Here is a 24,117-nt window from a genome sequence, read left to right on the forward strand (position 1 = left end):
GAGGAAGCTCAAGAGGAGCGGGTTATATATATATAATTATGGCTGATTCACATTGCTGTACAGTAGAAACCAACACAACATTGTAAAGCAATTATCCTCTAATTTTAAAAAAAGTTTTTTAATTAAAATTAAATAAAGAAGGTTCCCAGAGATACCACATAAAACTTCTCTTTCAATCCTAACAGCTAGAAGTCTGTCACATGGTCTGCTCTGGAGACGAAAGGAAGCTAAACATGGTGTCTTTACACTGGTGTCCATGACCTCAGATACAAACCACTAATCTCTAATACCCGTGAAGAGGAAAGAAGGAATATTGGACATAATTTTTAAAGTTTATATTCTAGAATCTTCTCTCAGGCAATTTTTAACATTTCATGTTTCAGAAACTACGGAGCTAAAGAAAACATTTATCAAAATTACAGTTAAGAAATGTTTTCACCAAGGCAAAGAAGCTTTTGAAATGCACAGTTATATTCTGTGTGACAAACATCATGCTGTTTATTATTTGGTAAATGTATTGCTTGATATGTATTATACAGAAAACTTTAATGGAAAATCAACTTGGATGTTGATTAATGAAGTTTTCATCATTAAACATCTTGGGAGGGGCACCCTTTAGGAACATGAGATTAAGGTACCATGCTGTACCTTAATTTTGTGAAGTTAAAGATAATATAGGAGAATAAATTCATCATTTTCAATTGGACATCAATTAGCAAAAGACTGCCTCATAGTCATTGGGGAATATTTAAGCTTCATTTATGAGTTCCGTAAAACATGAGTTTCACTGTGTTCGTGTTAGTACTTTTTGTGACCATTTTGTTCAAGTGAAACATAGAGATATTCAACAATTTCACAATAACAGCAACTCTCACTTTTTAAGATTAAACTTGTTTTGTCTTCATAGGCATTGTTCATGAACTATTTATATTTGTTTTACAGAGAGAAACCTGAGACTCAGCTCTGTTAAATCACCTAATAATAGATTGTAAGACTTAAAATTATGAACTGATGGACTCTAAAGTTTTTTTCCATATTGTTGCTTTCAGGAGATATAAGGTGCTTTCACAATTTTTTCAGGCCTCTTCAACACTAGAGACAGAACAAACTTTAATGACAAGGATCATTTTAACAACCTATCTTGTCTAATTTGGTGCGTGTGTAATGGGGATTCAGTTCAGTTCAGTCACTCAGTCGTGATTACATCTTTCCAAATACATTAATGAGTTTTTTTCATTCGCAGCTTTTAGCTGTTTGATTGAGATATTACTGATAGACAAAGAACTGTACAGACTTAAGTGTACAAATTGATGAGTTTGGACATATGCTAACAGCTATGATGCAACACCACTGTCTAGATAATTCATATCCTACACCTCTGTTTCCTTGTGTTCCTTTGTGTTCTGTTTGTCTTCGTGGTAAAGATATATAACATTAAGATAGATCTTCCTTCAAATACATAACTGAAATTTTATGCTCATTGGCTCATTAAACACTAATGATAGCTCACAGTAAATGGTGTCAGATTCATGATCTCCAAAGAAGAGAATTAACTTTGGGACCAGAGATGAGGCTTGATCACACAGAGCTTTTGTGTAGCAGAATTTTGTGCTGTGTGCTGCCCTTAGTCAGTCTTGTCTGACTCTTTGCGACCCCAGAGACTGTAGTGCACCAGGCTCTTCTGTCCATGGGGATTCTCCAGTCAAGAATACTGGAGTGGGTAGCCTATCTCTTCTCGAGGGCATCTTCCTGACCCAGGAATCAAGCCAGGGTCTCCCGCATTGCTGGCAGATTCTTTACCAGCTGAGCTATGAGGTAAGCAGAGTTTTTAAAAAGTATAAAGGGGACATAGAAAGCTTCTGACATAGATATCAGAAGTGTTCCACCTACTAGTCTTATCAGTTCAGTTCAGTTGCTCAGTCATGTCGGACTCTTTGCAACCCCATGAACCACAGCACGCCAGGCCTCCCTGTCCATCACCAACTCCCGGAGTTCACCCAAACCCAGGTCCATTGAGTCCGTGATGCCATCCAACCATCTCATCCTCTGTCATCCCAGTCTCCTCCTGGCATCTTCCCAGCATCAGGGTCTTTTCAAATGAGTCAGCTCTCTGCAGCAGGTGGCCAAAGTATTGGAGTTTCACCTTCAACATCAGTCCTTCCAATGAACACTCAGGATTGATCTCCTTTAGGATGGACTGGGTGGATCACCTTGCAGTCCAAATGACTCTCAAGAGTCTTCTCCAACACCATGGTTCAAAGGCATCAGTTCTTCGGTGCTAAGCTTTCTTTATAGTCCCACTCTCACATCCATATATGATGGCTGGAAAAACCATAACCTTGACTAGAAGGACATTTGTTGACGAAGTAATGTCTCTGCTTTTTAATATGCTGTCTAGGTTGGTCATAACTTCCCTTCCAAGGAGTAAGTGTCTTCTAATTTCATGGCAGCAATCACCATCTGCAGTGATTTTGGAGCCCAAAAAAATAAAGTCAGCCACTGTTGCCACTGTTTACTCATTTATTTGCCATGAACTGATGGGACTGGATGCCATGATCTTAGTTTTGTGAATGTTGAATTTTAAGCCAACTTTTTCACTCTCTTCTTTCACTTTAATCAAGAGGCTCTTTAGTTCTTCTTCACTTTCTGCCATAAGGGTGGTGTCATCTGTGTATCTGAGGTTACTGATATTTCTCCCGGCAACCTTGATTTCAGCTTGTGCTTCTTCTAGCTCAGCCTTTCTAATGATGTACTCTGCATATAAGTTAAATAATCAGGGTGACAATATACAGCCTTGACATACTCCTTTACCTATTTGGAACCCGTCTGTTGTTCCATATCGTTATAACTGTTGCTTCCTGACCTGCATACAGGTTTCTCAAGAGGCAGGTCTGGAAGTCTGATATTCCCATCTCTTGAATTTTCCACAGTTTGTTGTGATCCACACAGTCAAAGACTTTGGCATAGTCAATAAAGCAGAAATAGATGCTTTTCTGTAACTCTCTTGCTTTTTCAATGAACCAGCAGATGTTGGCAATTTGATCTCTGGTTCCTCTGCCTTTTCTAAAACCAGCTTGAATATCTTGAAGTTCATGGTTCATGTATAGCTGAAGCCTGGCTTGGAGAATTTTGAGCATTTCTTTACTAGCGTGTGAGATGAGTGCAATTATGCAGTAGATTGGGAATTCTTTTGTGTAGCCTTTCTTTGGGATTGAAGTGAAAACTGAGCATTTCCAGTCCTGTGGCCATTGCTGAGTTTTCCAAATTTGCTGACATATTGTGTGCAGTACTTTCACAGCATCATCTTTCAGGATTTGAAATAGCTCAACTGGAATTCCATCACCTCCTCTAGCTTTGTTCGTAGTGATGGTTCTTAAGGCCCACTTGACTTCACATTCCAGGATGTCTGGCTCTAGGTGAGTGATCACACCATCGTGATTATCTGGGTCCTGAAGATCTTTTTTGTACATTTCTGTGTATTCTTGCCACCTTTTCTTAATATCTTCTGCTTCTGTCAGGTCCATACCATTTCTGTCCTTTATTGAGTCCATCTTTCCATGAAATGTTCCCTTGGTATCTCTAATTTTCTTGAGGAGATCTCCAGTCTTTCCCATTCTATTATTTTCCTCTATTTCTTTGCATCGATCTCTGAGGAAATCTTTCTTATCTCTCCTTGCTATTCTTTGGAACTCTGCATTCAAATGAGTATATCTTTCCTTTTCTCCTTTGCTTTTTGCTTCTCTTCTTTTCACAGCTACTTGTAAGGCTTCCTCAGACAGCCATTTTGCTGTTTCGCATTTCTTTTCCATGGGAATGATCTTGATCCCTGTCTCCTGTACAATGTCACAAACCTCCATCCGTAGTTAATCAGGCACTCTGTCTATCAGATCTAGGCCCTTAAATCTATTTCTCACTTCCACTGTATAATCATAAGGGATTTAATTTGGATCATACCTGAATGGTCTAGTGGTTTTCCCTACTTTCTTCAATTTAAGTCTGAATTTGGCAATAAGGAGTTCAGGATCTGAGCCACAGTCAGCTCCCAGTCTTGTTTTTGCTGAATGTATAGAGCTTCTGCATCTTTGGCTGCAAAGAAATAATCAATCTGATTTCGGTGTTGGTCATCTGGTGATGTCCATGTGTAGAGTCTTCTCTTGTGTCGCTGGAATAGGGTGTTTGCTATGACCAGTGCATTCTCTTGGCAAAACTCTATCAGCCTTTGCCCTGCTTCATTCTGTACTCCAAGGCCAAATTTGCCTGTTACTCCAGGTATCTCTTGACTTCCTACTTTTGTATTCCAGTCCCCTATAGTGAAAAGGACATCTTTTTGGGGGTGTTAGTTGTAGATGGTCTTGTAGGTCTTCATAAAACCATTCAGCTTCTTCAGCGTTACTGGTCAGGGCATAGACTTGGATTACCATGATATTGAATTGTTTGCCTTGGAAACGAACAGAGATCATTCTGTTGTTTTTGAGATTGCATCAAAGTACTGAATTTCAGACTCTTGTTGACTGTGATGGCTACTCCATTTCTTCTAAGTGATTCCTGCCCACAGTAGTAGATATAATGGTAATCTGAATTAAATTGACCCATTGCAGTTCATTTTAGTTCGCTGATTCCTAGAATATTGATGTTTACTCTTGCCATCTCCTGTTTGACTACTTCCAATTTGCCTTGATTCATAGACCTAACATTCCAGGTTCCTATGCAATATTGCTCTTTACAACTTCAGACCTTACTTCTATCACCAGTACATCCACAACTGGGTGTTGTTTTTGCTTTGGTTCCATCCCTTCATTCTTTCTGGAGTTATTTCTCCACTGATCTCCAGTAGCATATTAGGCACCTACCAACCTGGGGTGTTCATCTTTCAGTGTCTTATCTTTTTGCATTTTCATACTGTTCAGGGGGTTCTCAAGGCAAGAATACTGAAGTGGTTTGCCATTTCCTTCTCCAGTGGACCACAGTCTGTAAGACCTCTCCACCATGACCCATCCATCTTGAGTGGCCCCACATGGCATGGCTTAGTTTCATTGCGTTAGACAAGACTGTGGTCCGTGTGATCAGATTGGCTAGTAGTCTGTGACTGTGGTTTTAGTTTGTCTGCCCTCTGATGCCCTCTCTTAGCACCTACCATCTTACTCAGGTTTCTCTTACCTTAGACGTGGGGTATCTCTTCATGGCTGCTCCATAAAAGCAAAGCCACAGCTCCTTACCTTGGATGTGGGGTATCTCCTCACAGCCTCCGTTCCTGACCCTGGACATGGGGAGTCTCTTCGCTGCTCCTTCGCCATACAGCTGCTGCTCCTGCACTGTGCAGCCACCACTCCTAGTCTTATCAAGGCTTTATATATTTTTCCAATTAGTTACTAACAATAGAAAGGTCTTACCAGACCCATTCCCACAACATATGTAACAAGATTAGTCAGAAGGTTCCTGTTAAGAAGAAGAAAGATGTCCCAAGCAAGATACAGTGTTATTATGTAACCATTCAGTTCAGTTCAGTTCAGTGGCTCAGTCCTGTCAGACTCTTTGTGACCCCATGAACCGCAGCACGTCAGGCCTCCCTGTCCATCACCAACTCCCAGAGTTCACCCAAACCCATGTCCATTGAGTCAGTGATGCCATCCAACAATCTCATCCTCTGTCATTCCCTTCTCTTCCTGCTCTCAATCTTTCCCAGCATTAAGATCTTTTCAAATGAGTCAGCTCTTTGCATCAAGTGGCCAAAGTATTGGAGTTTCAGCTTCAACATCAGTCCTTCCAATGAACACCCAGGACTGATCTCGTTTAGGATGGACTGGTTGCATCTCCTTGCAGTTCAAGGGACTCTCAGAAGTCTTCTCCAACACTATAGTTCAAAAGCATCAATTCTTTGGCACTCAGCCTTCCTCACAGTCCAACTCTCACATCCGTACATGGCCACTGGAAAAACCATAGCCTTGACTAGACGGACCTTTGTTGACAAAGTAATGTCTCTGCTTTTTAACATGCTGTCTAGGTTGATCATACTTTCCTTCCAAGTAGTAAGCATCTTCTAATTTCATGGCAGCAATCACCATCTACAGTGATTAGGAGCCCCCCAAAATAAAATCAGGCACTGTTTCCACTGTTTCACCATGTATTTGCCATGAATAAAGCCATTAATAAGAGCTTAAGGAAAAAAACATACCCTAGAGCAAGATGAGTTATTTTGTCGTTAATCATTAGGGCTTAAAAAAGTTAGTCTTGGGCAAAATAGATTGCTGTCATAACAACTCAGAGCTTAGGGAAAAAATGTATTATGTACTAACATGAAGGAATGTAGAAAAAAAATTTGTCCTTTTCTCGTGCTTGTGAGCCCTGGACCCCTTTCTCCTCCTTGAGGGCCCTGGACTCCTTATCAACCCACCTAAGAATTAACTCTCTCAGTTACCTGTACCTGTACCTGTACCTGTACCTCAGTTACCTGTACCCTCCACCAAACCTGTCTCATGGCAACCACTACTATATTTTCTGCTTCTGTGAGTCTATTTTAGATATTCGTATAAAGAGTATTTGTACCATTTGTCTTTCTGTAACAGTTTATTTCACTTAGCATAAGTATTTCCCATGTTTATCTACATTTTCACATATGTCATGAGCTCCTTCTTTTTAAAGGCTGAATAACATTCTATTATATGTATATGTTGGACTTCCCTAGCTGCTCAGATGGTAAAGAATCTGCCTACAATGCAGGAGGCAAAAGAGATGCTGGTTCCATTCCTGGGTCAGGAAGATCCCCTGGAGGAGGGCATGGCAACCCACTCTAGTATTCTTGCCTGGAGAATTCCATGGACAGATGATCCTGGCAACCTACAGTCCATGGGGTCATAAAGATTCAGATGACTGAGTGACTAACACACACATATGTATATGCCACCTTTTTTAAATCTATTCTTCTGTCAATGGATGTTGGGTTATTTTCAATTCTATATGTCCTAAAAAGTTGAATAACCCAGAAGAAATGGGAAAAGCCCTAGATACATACGATCTACCAAGACTGAATAATGAAGAAATTAAAAACCTTAGACTATTTACTGCTGCTGCTGCTAAGTCTCTTCAGTCGTGTCCAACTCTGTACGACCCCATAGATGGTAGCCCACCAGGATCCTCTGTCCCTGGGATTTTCCAGCCAAGAATACTGGAGTGGGTTGCCATTTCCTTCTCCAATGCATGAAAGTGAAAATGAAAGTGAAATCGCTCAGTCTTGCCCGACTATTAGCGACCTCATGGACTGCAGCCTACCAGGCTCCTCTGTCCATGGGATTTTCCAGGCAAGAGTACTGGAGTGGGTTGCCATTGCCTTCTCCAAGACTATTTACTAGTAAGGATATTAAATCAGTAATCAAAAACTTTCCAACAAAAAAAGCCCAGGACCAAATGGCTTCACTACTAAATTCTACCAAAAATTAAAATAATTAATGCCAATTCTCAAATTCCTGCAAAAAAATGAAGAGGAAGGAATGCTTTCAACTCATTTTATGAGACCAACATTACACTGAATTCAAAGCCAGACAAAGATAATAGAAGGAAAAAAATTATAGACTAATATTCCTGATGAGCATAGAAACAAAAATCCTCAACAAAATACTAGCAAACTCAATTCAAAAGTGCATTAAAAGAATCATTTTTTCACAAAACTAAAACATTTTTTTGATGTGCACAATTATACTCTATGGGGCAAATACCATATTTTTCATTATTCAGTAAATTTATTGCCTGTGAGTTCTGTACAAATGTTTCAGTATGTTAGTGCTTTCTGCTCAAGTGAAAAATAGGGATTTTCATCAACTTCATGACAATAGCACTCAAATGTTTCATGATTTAATTTGTTTTACACTTACAGCCACCATTCAGGAATTGTTTATATCCATAGAGAAGAACCTGAGGCTCAGCTCTGTTAACTAGTTAAATAATACATTGCAAGACCTAACTTGAAATCATGAACTGATGGGCCCTAAAGATGTTTTGACACAGTGTTGCTTCCAGAAGATATGAGTTTCTTTCACACTTCTATAGACTTTATCTACGCTAGAACCAGAGTAAATTTTAACTCCGAGTAGTATTTTAACAAACTGTATTATCTAACTTAGAGCCAAGTTACAGTTATGGTCTAAAGCATGACCAAGTGAGATTTATCCCTGGAATGCAAGGATGGTTCAACATACAGAAATCCATAAGTGTGGTACATTATAGAAACATAATGAAGGATAAAGATCTCGTAATCACCTCAATACATGCAGAAAAAATGTTTGAAGAAGTTCAATACATTTTTATAACAAAAACACTTTAAAACATTCAACAAACTAGGTATAGAAGAAATGGACCCACAAAGCGTCAGACATGACTTAGCAACTGAACAACAACCGCAAGGACAAGCCCACAGGAAACAGTACACTCAACAGTGAAAAATTGAAAACTCTTCTTCCAAGATCAAGAACAAGACAAAGAATGTCCCTTTCACCAATTCTATTCAACATGGGATTTGTATAGTGAAAACTACAAAATGTTGATGAAAGAAATGAAAAGAGACACAGACAAATGTAAAGCCATCCCATGTCCATGGATTGGAAGACTTAATATTGTTAAATGTCCATACCACCCAAAGCAATCAAAATTTCAGTGTCAGTTTTTACGTGAATATGAAAAACAATCCTCTAATTCACACAAAATCACAAAAGACGCAGAATAGCCAAATTGATCATGAGAAATAAGAACAAAGCTGGAGGCATCACACTTACTGATTTTGAAATAAGTTAGAGCTACAGTAATTAAATAGTATGGTACCAGTGTAAGACAGATAAATAGACCAGTGAAATAGGATAGAAAATCCAAAAATTAACCTGTGCATATATGGTCAACTGATTTTTGACAAGTGCCAAGAACATACAATGGAGGAAAAATCAACTCAAAATGAACTAAAGTCTTAAACATGGGACATGAAACTATAAAATTCTTAGAAGAAAATATATGCAGAAATCTTCTTGACATCACTCTTGGCAATGATTTGTTAGATATGACACTAAAAGCATAGACATAAATACAAACATTAACAAGTGAGACTACATCAAACTAAAGAGCTTCTGTATGGCAAAGGAAATAATCAACAGAAGGAAAAGAAGGTAGAGAATGGGAGAAAATATATGCAAGCATATATCTGATAAAATGAATTCTTATAACTCAGTAGCAAAAAAAGAAAAACCCAAACAGTCTTATCTTTAAAAACTTGAAATGATATTTCTCCAAAGATGTATAAATGGTCAACACTATTATTCAACAGTAAAATGCAAATTATTACTACAATAAGATATTGCCTCAAAAAAAAAAGATGTTGCTTCATATACGTTAGGATGGTTGTTATCAACAAAACAGAAGATGGTAAGTGTTGGTGAAGATATGGATAAATTAGAATCTTTGTACACTGTTTGTGGGAATATAAAATGGTACAATCTCTATGGAAAAAAAGTAATGGAGTTTCCCCTAAAAATTAAAAACAGAGCTACCATATTATCCAGCAATTCCACTTCTGGGTATATAGTTCAAAAGAATTATAATCAGTATCTGTAGGAGATATTTGCTTTTCCATATTCATTGCAGCATTTACATTTCTTTAAACATCTCTTTCCTCTAGTGATTCAAAGCAAGTGGTGTGCCAGCACTGATTTGTACTGGCTTGCAGGAGACCATGGTTAAATTTTCAGAAATCTTGCAAACTGTTGGTTGTTAAAAATTAAATTATATAAATCTGTATCTAAATAAATTATATTAAAAACAAGGTAATGAGTACTCAAAACTTCTCCTTCTTAATTATTTTACTGCTGCTGCTGCTGCTGCTAAGTCGCTTCAGTCGTGTCTGACTCTGCGCGATCCCATAGACGGCAGCCCACCAGGCTCCCCCATCCCCAGGATTCTCCAGGCAAGAACACTGGAGTGGGTTGCCCTTTCCTTCTCCAATGCATGAAAGTGAAAATTGAAAGTGAAGTCGTTCAGTCGTGTCCGACTCTTAGCGACCCCATGGACCGCAGCCCACCAGGCTCCTCCATCCATGGGATTTTCCAGGCAAGAGTACTGGAGTGGGGTGCCATTACCTTCTCCATAACTATTTTTCTACATTTTACTAATATTTATGTTCTGAAGTGTATTGACTATGACTATATCTGTATGGTACAAATATTTATGAGATTTCTCATACCTTTTCATCTCTGACTTAATAATCATCTCATGTCAGCTCAGCTGGGGAGCATGGTTTTGAAGCAACAGAAATAGGTAATCGCTACAAATCAACACAATCCCCCCTGCTAAAAAAAAAAAAAGCGCAAGTTGTTAACTATCAGCACACCACTGTCCAGATGCATCTATTTACCTCAGAAAAGACTGAGATGGTTAAATTAGAATGCAAAGAGAAAGGAGGATTATCATAATGGTTTTTTTAATCCCCATCATCTTAATAGTCAGGTATTTTTGAGAGAGAAATGTATTTCCTTAATTCCTTAATTCCTTACAGTCATATAAGCAAGTAAAAATCCAGAACTTGTAACCCTGAAGGTCCATCAGACCACACTGGAGGATAGAATTCAGAATGTGATGGAAAGGAGCCCCTATGATGCCAGGAAGGAAATGAGAAGATTTCTGTGTTGGACAGAGATCTGGGTAAAGGAAGAGAAAAAGTGAGGGAGTCAGGCTCAGTGTCCCAAATATGTTGATGAAACAGGCAGGGTGTAACTTCTATCAAAGCATTAAGTAGGTATAAAATAATTCAAGACACCAGGGATAGTGGCCCATTGTCCCAGTGAACAGGGCATACGGTCCATGAATCCGTCATGATACAGGAGTGATATAGCTGGCTGGTTGGGAGAGCTGTTTAAATATGCAGTGTCCAATATGGTAGTCATTAACAACATATGGCTTTTAAATTAAAATTAGGTAGACTAATCTGTGCTATAATTGTGAAATATATACTGTGTTAGGAATACTTAGTAAGAAAATATAAAGTAAGATATCTCATTATAATCTATATCTCATTATTAATCTATATTGATAGTGTTGGTTTGATTATATACACTAGAAAAAAGAAAATACTTAACTTTACCCACTACTTTATAGTTTTTCTTAATGTGGCCACTAGAAAATTTAAAATAACATGTTAGCTTGTATTTGTGGGCTGCATTAAACTGTAATGACAAATGCTCATCTAGATTAGATAACCCAGACTGAGGAATCCCTCTCACAGGTGCTCTGTGTTATTGTTGTTCAGTCACTCAGTCGTGTCCGATTCTTTGTGATCCATGGACTGCAGTACACCAGGCTTCCAGATCCTTCACTATTTCCCAGAGTTTGCTCAAATTCATGTCCACCGAGTCAGTGATCTGATGCTTTCATTTAACGCTTTCATTCACTCGCTGTCATGAGATTATAGTAACTAACTTACTAACTGGTAGCAATAATGCTTTCAGGATCTTGATCAAACCAGAGATCAAATCAACTTTATCTTAACTTGTAACTATAAATTTTATATTTGAATTGTATCAATTCTTTGATACTAAATTTTTTGTAAGATCAGAATAATAATCTCAGAGTTTTAGCAAAAATATATAGGCATCTGGAGATATAATAACATTCAAGGAGTAGACATTATGTTGTTTATGGATTTGTATTTATAAATTTTGATAAATTCCATAATCACTAAATCTATTTTATAATTCCAGTTTAAAATGTTGTTCTTTACTATAACTTAAAATAATATTTACAGATATGAGAATCACTCCAGGATTACACATTAATGAAATAGTTCAGTTCAGTTCAGTCACTCAGTCATGTCTGACTCTTTGTGACCCCATGGACTGCAGCACGCCAGTTTCCCTGTCCATCAGAAATTCGCGGAGCTTGCTCAAACTCATGTCCGTCAAGTCGGTGATGCCATCCAACCATCTCATCCTCTGTCATCCCCTTCTCCTCCCACCTTCAATCTTCCCAAGAATCAGGGTCTTTTCCAGTGAATCAATTCTTTGCATTAGGTAGCCAAAGTATTGAAGTTTCAGCTTCAGCATCATTCCTTCCAATGAATTTTCAGGACTAATTTCATTTAGGATTGACTGGTTGGATCTTCTTGGAGTCCAAGAGACTCTCAAGAGTCTTCAACACCACAGTTCAAAAGCATCAATTCTTCAATTCTCAGCTTTCTTTATAGTCCAACTCACAAAGCCATACCATACTATTAGAAAAACCATAGCTTTCACAAGACAGACCTTTGTTGCCAAAGTAATGTCTCTGCTTTTTAATATGCCATCTAGGCTGGTCATACGTTTTCCTCCAAGGAGCAAGTGTAAAGACGTTTTCCTCCAAGGAGCAAGTGTAAAAACTTTAGGGCTGCAGTCAACAACTGCAGTGATTTTGGAGCCCCAAAAAGTAAAGTCTGTCACTGTTTCCATTGTTTCCCCATCTATTTGCCATGAAGTTATGGGACCAGATGCCATGATCTTAGTTTTCTGAATGTTGAGCTTTAAGCCAACTTTTTCATTCTCCTCTTTCACTTTCATCAAGAGGCTCTTTAGTTCTTCACTTTCTGCCATAAGGGTGGTGTCATCTACATATCTGAGGTTATTGATATTTCTCCAAGAAACCTTGATTCCAGCTTGTGCTTCATCCAGCCTGGCATTTCGCATGATGTACTCTGCATATAAGTTAAATAAGCGGGGTGACAATATACAGTCTTGACGTACTCCTTTCCCGACTTAGAACCAGTCTGTTGTACCATGTCCAGTTCTAACTGTTGTTTCTTGACTGACATACAGATTTCTCAAGAGGCAGGCAAGGCAGTCTCATATTCCCATCTCTTTCAGAATTTTTCAGTTTGTTATGATCCATACAGTCAAAGGCATTGCCATAGTTAATAAAGCAGAAGTTGATGTTTTTCTGGAACTCTCTTGCTTTTTGATGATCCAACAGATGCTGACAATTTGATCTTTGGTTCCTTTGCCTTTTCTAAATCCAGCTTAAACATCTGAAAGTTCATGGTTCATGTACTGTTGAAGCCTGACTTGGAGAATTTTGAGCATAACTTTACTAGCATGTGAGATGAGAGCAATTGTGCAGTAGTTTAAACATTCTTTGGCATTGCCCTTCTTTGGAATTAGAATGAAAACTGACCATTTCCAGTCCTGCAGCCACTGCTAAGTTTTTCAAATTTGCTGACAGATTGGGTGCAGCACTTTCACAGCATCATCTTTTAAGATTTAAAATAGCTCAACTGGAATTTTATCACCTCCACTAGCTTTGTTTGTACTGATGCTTCCTAAGGTCCTCGTGACTCTGCATTCCAGAATGTCTGGCTCTAGGTGAGTGATCACACCATCATGGTTATCTGGGTTATGAAGATCTTTTTTGTATTCTTTTGTATTCTTCTGTGTATTCTTGCCACCTTTCTTAATATCTTCTGCTTCTGTTAGGTCCATACCATTTCTGTCCTTTATTGTGTCCATCTTTGCATGAAATATTCCCTTAGTATCTCTGATTTTCTTGAAGAGATCTCTAGCCTTTCCCATTCTGTGGTTTTTCTCTATTCCTTTGCATTGATCACTGAGGAATGTTTTCTTATTTCTCCTTGTTATTCTTTGGCACTCTGCATTCAAATGGGTCTGTCTCTCCTTTTCTCCTTTGCCTTTAGCTTCTCTTCTTTTCTCAGCTATTTGTAAGGTCTCCTCAGGAAACCATTTTGCCTTTTTGCCTTACTTTTTCTTGAGGATGGTCTTGATCCCTGCCTCCTGTGCAATGTCATGAAACTCCACCCATAGTTCTTCAGGCACTCTGTCTATCAGATCTAATCCTTTGTTACTATTGGTAACTTCCACTGTATAATCATAAGGGATTTGATTTGGATCATACCTGAATGGTCTAGTGGTTTTCCCTACTTTCTTCAATTTAAGTCTGAATTTGGCAATAAGGAGTTCATGATCTGAGCCCCAGTCAGCTCCCAGTCTTGTTTTTGCTGACTGTATAGAGCTTCTCCATCTTTGGCTGCAAAGAATATAATCAGTCTGATTTCAGTGTTGGCCGTCTGGTGATGTCCATGTATAGAGTCTTCTCTTGTGTTGTTGGAATAGGGTGTTTGCTATGACCAGTGCATTCTCTTGGCAAAACTCTATCAGCCTTTGCCCTGCTTCATTCTGTACTCCAAGACCAAATGTGCCTGTTACTCCAGGTATCTCTTGACTTCCTACTTTTGTATTCCAGTCCCCTATAGTGAAAAAGACATCTTTTGGGGGTGTTAGTTGTAGATGGTCTTGTAGGTGTTCATAGAACCATTCAACTTCAACTTCTTCAGCATCATTGCTCAGGGCATAGACTTGGATTACTATGATATTGAATGGTTTGCCTTAGAAATGAACAGAGATCATTCTGTCGTTTTTGAGATTGCATCCAGTTACTGCACTTCAGACTCTTTTGTTGACTATGATGGCTTACTATTTCTTCTAAGGGATTTTTGCCCACAGTAGAAGATATAATGGTCATCTGAATTTAACTCACCCATTCCAGTCCATTTTAGTTTGCTGATTCTTAAAATGTTGATGTTCACTCTTGCCATCTTCTGTTTGACCACTTCCTATTTGCCTGATTCATGGGCCTAAATTTCCTGGTTCATATGAAAAATTGCTCTGATCCTGTAAGGATCAGACTTTACTTCCATCACCAGTCACATCCACAACTGGGTGTTGTTTTTGCTTTGGCTCTGTCTCTTTATTCTTTCTGGAGTTATTTCTAGACTGATCTCCAGTAGCATACTGGGCACCTACCGACCTGGGGAGTTCATCTTTCAGTGTCCTATCATTTTGCTATTTCATGCTGTTCATGGGCTTTCAAGGCAAGAATACGGAAGTGGTTTACCATTCCCTTCTCCAGTGGACCATGTTTTGTCAGAACTCTCCACCATGACCTGTCAATCTTGGGTGATCCTACACAGCATGGCTCATAGTTTCATTGAGTTAGACAAGACTGTGGTCCATGTAATCAGCTTGATTAGCTTTCTGTGATTGTGGTTTTCATTCTGTCTGCCCTCTGATGGATAAGGTTAAGAGGCTTATGAAAGCTTCCTGATGGGACAGACTGACTGAGGGGGGAACTTGTTCTAATGGGTGGAGCCATGCTCAGTAAATCTTTAATCCAATTTTCTGTTGAAATAGTAATTGTATAAAATTTATGATCAAAGTTCAAGCATTGATTTGTATTTTGATGATTTCCACATACAAATTAATCATTTTATTACTAGAAATATCTTTATCTTTGAAAGATAATTGCTTTTTCTACATCCTACAAATATTAAATTTGTATCTCTATGCATTTTTGAAGTCATCTGACAGAGAGGAGATTAATATACAATACTTAAGATAAAGCGTAGTTTTTTTTTCTTTTACCTGTTGAAGAAGGACATTATCTCTGAGCCTTGTTTCTTGTTTTTGAATAACAATACTACTATTTTATATCCAAATGTATTGAAAAAAAATTTTTAAACAAAAATTAAGTTTATTTTAGTCACCCCCAACTGTTTTTGTCATGTAAATTTTAAAATAAAACAAATTAAAATATGAACCAAAGTAATTTGAATGACTCTGTGTAAAAATTCATACAGGTAATAAAGAAACCAAGTAACAGAGAGAGCAGTAATTCAGGAAATGGGGATTTGGTTGGCTAGTTCAATCCCTGGGTTGGGAAGATCCCCTGGAGAACAGAAAGGCTACCCACTGCAGCATTCTTGCCAGGATTATTCCATGAACTGGATAGTTCATGGAGTTGCAAAGAGTCTGATACAACTGAGTGAGTTTCACTTTCACTTTCAATCTAAGTTTCATGGGGAAAAAATGACAGCATTAGCCAAATCAAAGTCATTTCATGGCAGAGTATTTAGCATTTATTCATGCAAATGTATTCTGCATCATTTTGGCAAGGGATGAAATGTTTTGATGCCCTCGACAAAGACTACATTACTTGTTATTCCTTGTATTTCTTCTACTAAACATCTGTCACAAAACTTAAGATACATTTTGGAGAAAGGGAATGCTGCTAAGTCATTGAGTCGTGTCCGACTCTGTGCGACCCCATAGACAGCACCCCACCAGGCTCCCCTGTCCCTGGGATTCTCCAGGCAAGAACAGTGGACTGGGTTGCCATATCCTTCTCCAATGCATGAAAGTGAAAAGTGAAAGTGAAGTCGTTCAGTCGTGTCGGACTCTTAGCGACCCCATGGACTGCAGCCTACCAGGCTCCTTGGTCCATGGGATTTTCCAGGCAAGAGTACTGGAGTCGGGTGCCATTGCCTTCTCCGGGAGAAAGGGAAGAGTGATTGTTAAATCTTTGAAAATTGCATAAAGACTCCAAAATTACTAATTAAACTTTCCAGAGGTGTATTCTATAAAAATAAAAATTTAATGACAAAAAAATACTTCTCTTGTCATTGACTGAAATATTGTTTTAGTGAATAAGTGGGATTGTCAAACTACTGTCACAGGAATCAGCTCCCAGTGCTAACAACAGTGAGTACTTTTATATCATGGTTCTTGAATCCTAAATTTTGGGAGCAAATCTAGGATTTACATTTCAGATTTAGAAGCTATGAATATATGAATACTATTTAAATAATTTTAAGGCACCCTATCCTAACTAGCCCCCAACAAAGAAACATTTGGAATAGGAATTTTTATTTCTATTCCAATATATGTTGATAGAAAAAAAGCATACTAAGCTTTGGGAGGATAAAGTACTTCAAATTATTCCAAACTACAAATTATAAAGTGTTACATAGGTACTGTTCATTAATGCCCAGCAAATAGCTTCAGAAAACAAAGTTTTGAAACATTTTTAATGAAAAGTAATTGATATATAACATTAAGTTTAAGGTGTGCTATGCTTTGATTTGATACATTTATATATTGCAATATGACTACTATTATAGCTTTGGTTAACATCTCTATTGTGTCACTTTTTAATTGTTTTTTGTATGTGATGGGAACAATTAAGGATTGTTCTTTTAAAAACTTTGATGTTTATAGTACAGTATGTTGTCTATAGTCACTCTGCTGTGTATTAGGCCTCTAGAACATATTTCTCTACTAGTTGCAAGTTTGTGTCTTGAGCTTTTCCAATGTGGTATGGTCATGAGTAATTTGCTAAATAGCTTCTCTGGAATCTAGATTCCTTATAACCAATCTACTTCAATCTGTTGTGAATTACTAATGAGGAAATATATGTGAAATATATTGTAAATTTTACATTGTACTAATATTTGGCTATTATTGCATCATGAACTTATATTACTTTTTAAAGTTTTAACTGTTAGTGAGCTTTTCAGGAAATAATCTCCGAAGGACTTAAGCCAGACCTTCCATGTGCCTAGGAACCTGGGATACATTAAGATGTGTTTCTCTCTCTCTTTTTTTTTTCTTTTACTTTTTGGAAAAGAAGCAGAACACAAGCAAATTTACTCAAATAGTGATTTGCATAAGGGATTTCCTATATTGAGGCATAATCTGAGTATGGCAAAATAATAAGAGAAATTACAGAAAAGGTTGAATATTTGAAAAAGATACAGATGTAGGAATAAACATATTGTTTAGAAAAAGAGGAAGAAACAAATTTAATGTAGAAAATAAAGATAACTGATATTCTGGAAAAGACTAAATGAAAGATGCTCCCATCAGATTCTGTAAAATGACTCTGCTTTGGCTAATATAAGGAAATACAGACATTTCTTATGCAGCAAATGATCAATGCAAAGAAATAGAGGAAAACAACAGAATGGGAAAGACTAGAGATCTCTTCAAGAAAATCAGAGATACCAAGGGGACATTTCATGCAAAGATGGGCTCGATAAAGGACAGAAATGGTATGGACTTAACAGAAGCAGAATATATTAAGAAGAGGTGGCAAGAATACACAGAAGAACTGTACAAAAAAGATTTTCACAACCCAGATAATCACGATGGTGTGATCACTGACCTAGAGCCAGACATCCTGGAATGTGAAGTCAAGTGGGCCTTAGAAAGCATCACTACGAACAAAGCTAGTGGAGGTGATGGAATTCCAGTTGAGCTATTTCAAATCCTGAAAGGTGATGCTGTGAAAGTGCTGCATTCAATATGCCAGCAAATTTGGAAAACTCAGCAGTGGCCATAGGACTGGAAAAGGTCAGTTTTCATTCCAATCCAAGGAAAGGCAATGTCAAAGAATGCTCAAACTACCGCACAGTTGCACTCATCTCACATGCTAGTAAAGTAATGCTCAAAATTCTCCAAGCCGGGCAGCAATATGTGAACCGTGAACTTCCAGATGTCCAAGCTGGTTTTAGAAAAGGCAGAGGAACCAGAGATCAAATTGCCAACATCCACTGCATCATGGAAAAAGCAAGAGAGTTCCAGAAAAATATCTATTTCTGCTTTATTGACTATGCCAAAGCCTTTGACTGTGTGGATCACAGTAAACTGTGGAAAATTCTGAAAGAGATGGGAATACCAGACCACCTGATCTGCCTCTTGAGAAACCTGTATGCAGGTCAGGAAGCAACAGTTAGAACTGGACATGGAACAACAGACTGGTTCCAATAGGAAAAGAAGTACATCAAGGCTGTATATTATCACCCTGCCTATTTAACTTATATGCAGAGTACATCAAGAGAAACGCTGGCCTGGAAGAAACACAAGCTGGAATCAAGATTGCCGGGAGAAATATCAATAACCTCAGATATGCAGATGACACCACCCTTATGGCAGAAAGTGAAGAGGAACTCAAAGGCCTCTTGATGAAAGTGAAAGTGGAGAGTGAAAAAGTTGGCTTAAAGCTCAACATTCAGAAAACGAAGATCATGGCATCCGGTCCCACCACTTCATGGGAAATAGATGGGGAAACAGTGGAAACAGTGTCAGACTTTATTTTTTGGGGCTCCAAAATCACTGCAGATGGTGACTGCAGCCATGAAATTAAAACGCTTACTTCTTGGAAGGAAAGTTATGACTAACCTAGATAGTATATTCAAAAGCAGAGACATTACTTTGCCAACAAAGGTCCGTCTAGTCAAGGCTATGGTTTTTCCTGTGGTCATGTATGGATGTGAGAGTTGGACTATGAAGAAGGCTGAGCGCCGAAGAATTGATGCTTTTGAGCTGTGGTGTTGGAGAAGACTGTTGAGAGTCCCTTGGACTGCAAGGAGATCCAACCAGTCCATTCTGAAGGAGATCAGCCCTGGGATTTCTTTGGAAGCAATGATGCTAAAGCTGAAACTCCAGTACTTTGGCTACCTCATGGGAAGAGTTGACTCATTGGAAAAGACTCTGATGCTGGGAGGGATTACGGGCAGGAGGAGAAGGAGACGACAGAGGATGAGATGGCTGGATGGCATCACTGACTCGATGGATGTGAGTCTGAGTGAACTCCGGGAGTTGGTGATGGACAGGGAGGCCTGGCGTGCTGTGATTCATGGGGTCGCGAAGAGTCGGACACGACTGAGTGACTGAACTGAACTGAAACAAATTGATGTATACAATTAATCACAAATGTCTAGACTTACCCTTTGGAATCAAAAGGTATCTAAGTTTAGAACTCTCAACAAACAAATTTAGGGGTAAATGGCAACTTTTATCTTTAAATTTTCTGGAAGTTAATTGTGCTATTAATACATCTGTTCACATGGTTGGAAAAAGTCAGATGTGACTGAAGCAACACGGCACACATGCACGCACTTTGTATTTACTTAGCATTGTTAGTCACTCTGTCCTCTCCAACTCTTTGGGACCCCATGGACTCTAGCCAACTAGACTCCTCTGTCCATGGGGTTTCCCAGGCAAGAATACTGAAATGGATTACAATTCCTTTCTCCAGGGAATCTTCCCAACCCAGGGATTGAACCCAGATCTCCCTCAATGCAGGATGATTCTCTACTGTCTGAGCCACCAGGGAAGCCCCTTTAACTTAAGATTCGACCTCCATTTTCTCAAGATTACTATTTCTAGAACTAAACTGATCTCCTCCGCCTTTACTACCCACTCCAATAAAACCCCAATTCCCTTTTCTGATTTCATATTCTTAAATTGTAGTTTAGTTCCTTGATGGATTCATTTTGATATTTGGCAAAACTAATACAGTTATGTAAAGTTTAAAAATAAAATAAAATTAAAAAAAAAAAAAGAATTCATGAATTAAAGCTCAGAAGCATTGGTGATACTTGGCTCCCATACTTCCTTAACACAACCATTACATTGTCATGGGCTGATTTCTCTTTAACATATATTAGTAGAGATGTTATTGCCTCATGCTTAGATTACACAGTAGCCTGAGCTAATTATACTCCACAGCTTTTTATTTCTCCAACTTCATGAACATCATTTTCAAACTATCATTTGCAAATCACATTTTCCACCTCACTCTCCCACTTGAAAAAATTTGGATTATCTTTGCCCATGAACTTAAGCTCTATAACTTGATCCTTCACAATTATGATAGATCTTTCTCCTTTTCAACACTCTGGTACACATTTTTTTCATTCTAGTCTATTTTTTCTTTATATAAATACTACAGACTCATCTGACACTTTCCTATTTTCATCTTTTATGATGTTCCCAAAGTTGTCTACTTTTTTTCTTTACCATGTTCCTCATATTTATCTGTTTAAACCATACCCCCTGGTCAATGCGTCATTTAAAGAGCACTGACCTGGGAGTCAGAAGCTCTTTAATGTCGGCATTGCAGAAATTTTAAGAGGTAGCTATAGACCAGTAAAAGCAAAGAACTAGCTTCAAAGACAAGGTCAAATGTCCTCTGTGTGTGATACATTACATGATTTGGTCCTGTTTTGCTCATCTGTAAACTGTGAAAGTCAGATTAGACCATATCTGTCTTTGGTCTTATTTCTAATATTTTATTAATCTGTGAATTAGATTCTCCTATAAGAATTTTTTTTAATAATCCAACAAAATTAATGCTATCTTTACCAAATTAATATTTGCAAAACATTTAAATTCTTATAATAATGCCATAACTCTTTGTTCTATCCACTTGTTTCAAACTTATGATGTACTTTTCTGAATTACTGTTCTTCAGGTTTGTCAGAGGACTGGTATAATGGCTACTACTAGTGCCTGCACCCATGCTAAGTCACTTCAGTCATGTCTGACTCTTCGCAAACCTATGGACTGTTCCTGCAAGGCTCCTTTTTCCACGGAATTCTCCAGGCAAGAATATAGGAGAGGGTTGCCATGCCCTCCTCCAGCATCTTGGGTTGGATCTTCCCAACCCGGGGATTGATCAAACTATGTCTCCCATGTCTCCTGCATTGCAGACAGATTTTTTTACTGCTAAGCCACCAGGGAAGCCCTACTACTAGCACATATATAGATATTTTATACACACACACACACATACACACACACACATACCACATAAATTCTAGAACTGTATCTAGAAACTCAAAATCATGTTTTGCTTTGCTGGTATAATGTTTAGGGAAAGCAAGATGTCACTGATACTTTTTAAAAATATTCCTATGTTGGAAAAAACAAAATGTCCATGATATACTTTGAAGTCATTTCTATATGATGTAAAGAAGCATTGGAAAAGCTGGCTTGGCCAGCACCACAACTTCACCTTCTTGGTTTATGTCTCAAAACAACTACTGGTAATAGCAGAGCCAAGAATTTGTACATGGGAATTTGTGTAGAAATAGTGATGATTCTTTCTAACTTCAAAAAGCCACATGGTGTGGAAGGAAACTTCAGTATATAATTTGCCTTGGAGTAATCTTTGTGAACGTGAAAGCTCACACTGTAAATGTGCCATAAATAGCAACAAGGGACAAACTGGTGTTGGCCATGGAGCATGACTGTACAATGATTTTTAAAATTAATGTTTAATAAAACTAGTTGGGAACAGGTTCATGGTCATACATGCATGCTAAGTTGCTTCAGTTGTATTTCTTTGCCCGCTCTGGTCTGTAGCATGCCAGGCTCCTCTGTCCTTGGGATTCTCCAGGCAAGAATACTGCAGTGGCTTGCTATGCCCTCCACCAGGGCCCTTCCTGACCCAGGAATCAAACCAGCATGTCTTATGTCTCCAGCATTGGCAGGCTTGTTCTTTACCACTAGTGCCACCTGGGAAGTTACTGAGCATTTTATATTTCTGAAAATGCTATCTTATATTCTAACTTATGATGCTCTTACTATACTAATATTTACTATATTAGTTTCAGTTCAGTTGCTCAGTCGTGTCTGACTCTTTGTGACCCCATAGACTGCAGCATGCCAGGCTTCCCTGTCCATCACCAACTCCCAGACCTTGCTCAAACTCATGTCCATGGAGTCAGTGATGTCATCCAACCATCTCATCCTCTGTTGTCCCCTTCTCCTCCTGCCTTCAATCTTTCCCAGCATTAGGATCTTTTCAAATAAGTCAGTTCTTCGCATCAGGTGGCCAAAGTATTGGAGTCTCAGCCTCAGCATCAGTCCTTCCAACAAATATTCAGGGTTGACTTTCTTGAGGACTGACTGGTTTAATCTCCTTGCAGTAGAAGGGACTGTCGAGAGTTTTCTCCAACACCATAGTTCAAAAGCATCAATTCTTCAGCACTCAGCTTTCTTTATAGTCCAACCCTCACATCCACACATGACTACTGGAAAAACCATAGCTTTGACTGGATGGACCTTTGTTGGCACAGTAATGTCTCTGCTTTTTAGGTTAATCATAATGTCTCTGCTCTCTAGGTTAGTCATAACTTTTCTTCTAAGGAGCAAGCATATTTTAATTTCATGACTAACATACTAATAAACTAATATACTATTTGCTATATTATAGTATAGCAAATAGTATAGCATAGTATATAGTATGCTATATAGTATAGTATAGCAAAACATAAATCCCACATTACTCAGATGAGAGTAAAAATACCTAAGACATATGAAAGTAATTTTATTAGTAATTATTTATCAATAATTTAGAAGTCACAACTTACATTTGTTGAAAAACTTGCTCACCTTATCAGAATAATTTTCTACAGAGAATAAAGTACTGGCGAGAGTGTAATACAGACATGAGAAACAATTCTAAACTTTAATTAATTCTGACCCAGTTTCATTTTCATGAACCTACAGAGTACCTACAAAGAGTTAACAGAAATTCTGTAGAACAGCCACTCTGCATCACATGTTTTTAATTTTAGGAATATCCATAACCATTAAGGTCAATTTCAAATTATGGCAAAAGAGAATCCAAATGCATGACTGCTAGACTGAACTGTAATGATTAAATTTTGAAGACTTTCTTTGTTATTGTTATGCTTTAAAACAACTGTTTAAATATTCCAGTGATTCTTTCTTTTGCAATTTGAATAAAGATCATCATATGATTTAGAAACAAAGGCAAATTAATAATATTTCTATTTTCTCTGATAAGTGGTGTGAGCATAAAACACAAAGCATACAGATACATTATACTTTCATAAAGAACTTTTTATAGGTATGAAACTCTATCCAGATGTCTAACCCAACAAAATTGATGTGATAATAGGCTTTCCTCTGTATATTTTTGAAATTACGTTTTGCAAGGTATTTTTCTATCCAACACAACCCAATTTTAAAAAATAAAATACCTATGGAAGAAACAAATGAACAAAGGAAAAGTAAAAAAGACAGTCAGGGTCTACAAATGAATGACTATGAATGACATGAATGACTATGGCTCCAGGAATGACTGTCAAATTGAAGGCTGAGGAAAAGATTGTGCCCTTTAAAGAATAAAATAGTTCAAGGCAAAAACAGAAAATGGTTCAGAATTATCTACAAGTTTAAGACGGATGTGGGAATTATAGTCATATAAGGGCATCATTATCCCCTTAACTAGCCTTATTTTAGATGTCATTTTTCTCCTCTCAGCACTAAGGATATAGTATATTCTCAACAAATGTTGACCAAATTGGATTTAATTAAAAACAGGCATTTTTACAAATGTCAATAGGAATGAAATCTTCAAGTGGAAAAGTAAGTTTGCAATTTGCAAAAGATTTAAATCTATGGGTCGTTATTGTTTGGCTTTCTCTTATCACAAACTTGGCTTGTATTTCACTGAAAG

The sequence above is a fragment of the Bos indicus x Bos taurus genome, chromosome 1, assembly GCF_003369695.1.
Source record: "Bos indicus x Bos taurus breed Angus x Brahman F1 hybrid chromosome 1, Bos_hybrid_MaternalHap_v2.0, whole genome shotgun sequence".
NCBI lineage: Eukaryota > Metazoa > Chordata > Mammalia > Artiodactyla > Bovidae > Bos > Bos indicus x Bos taurus.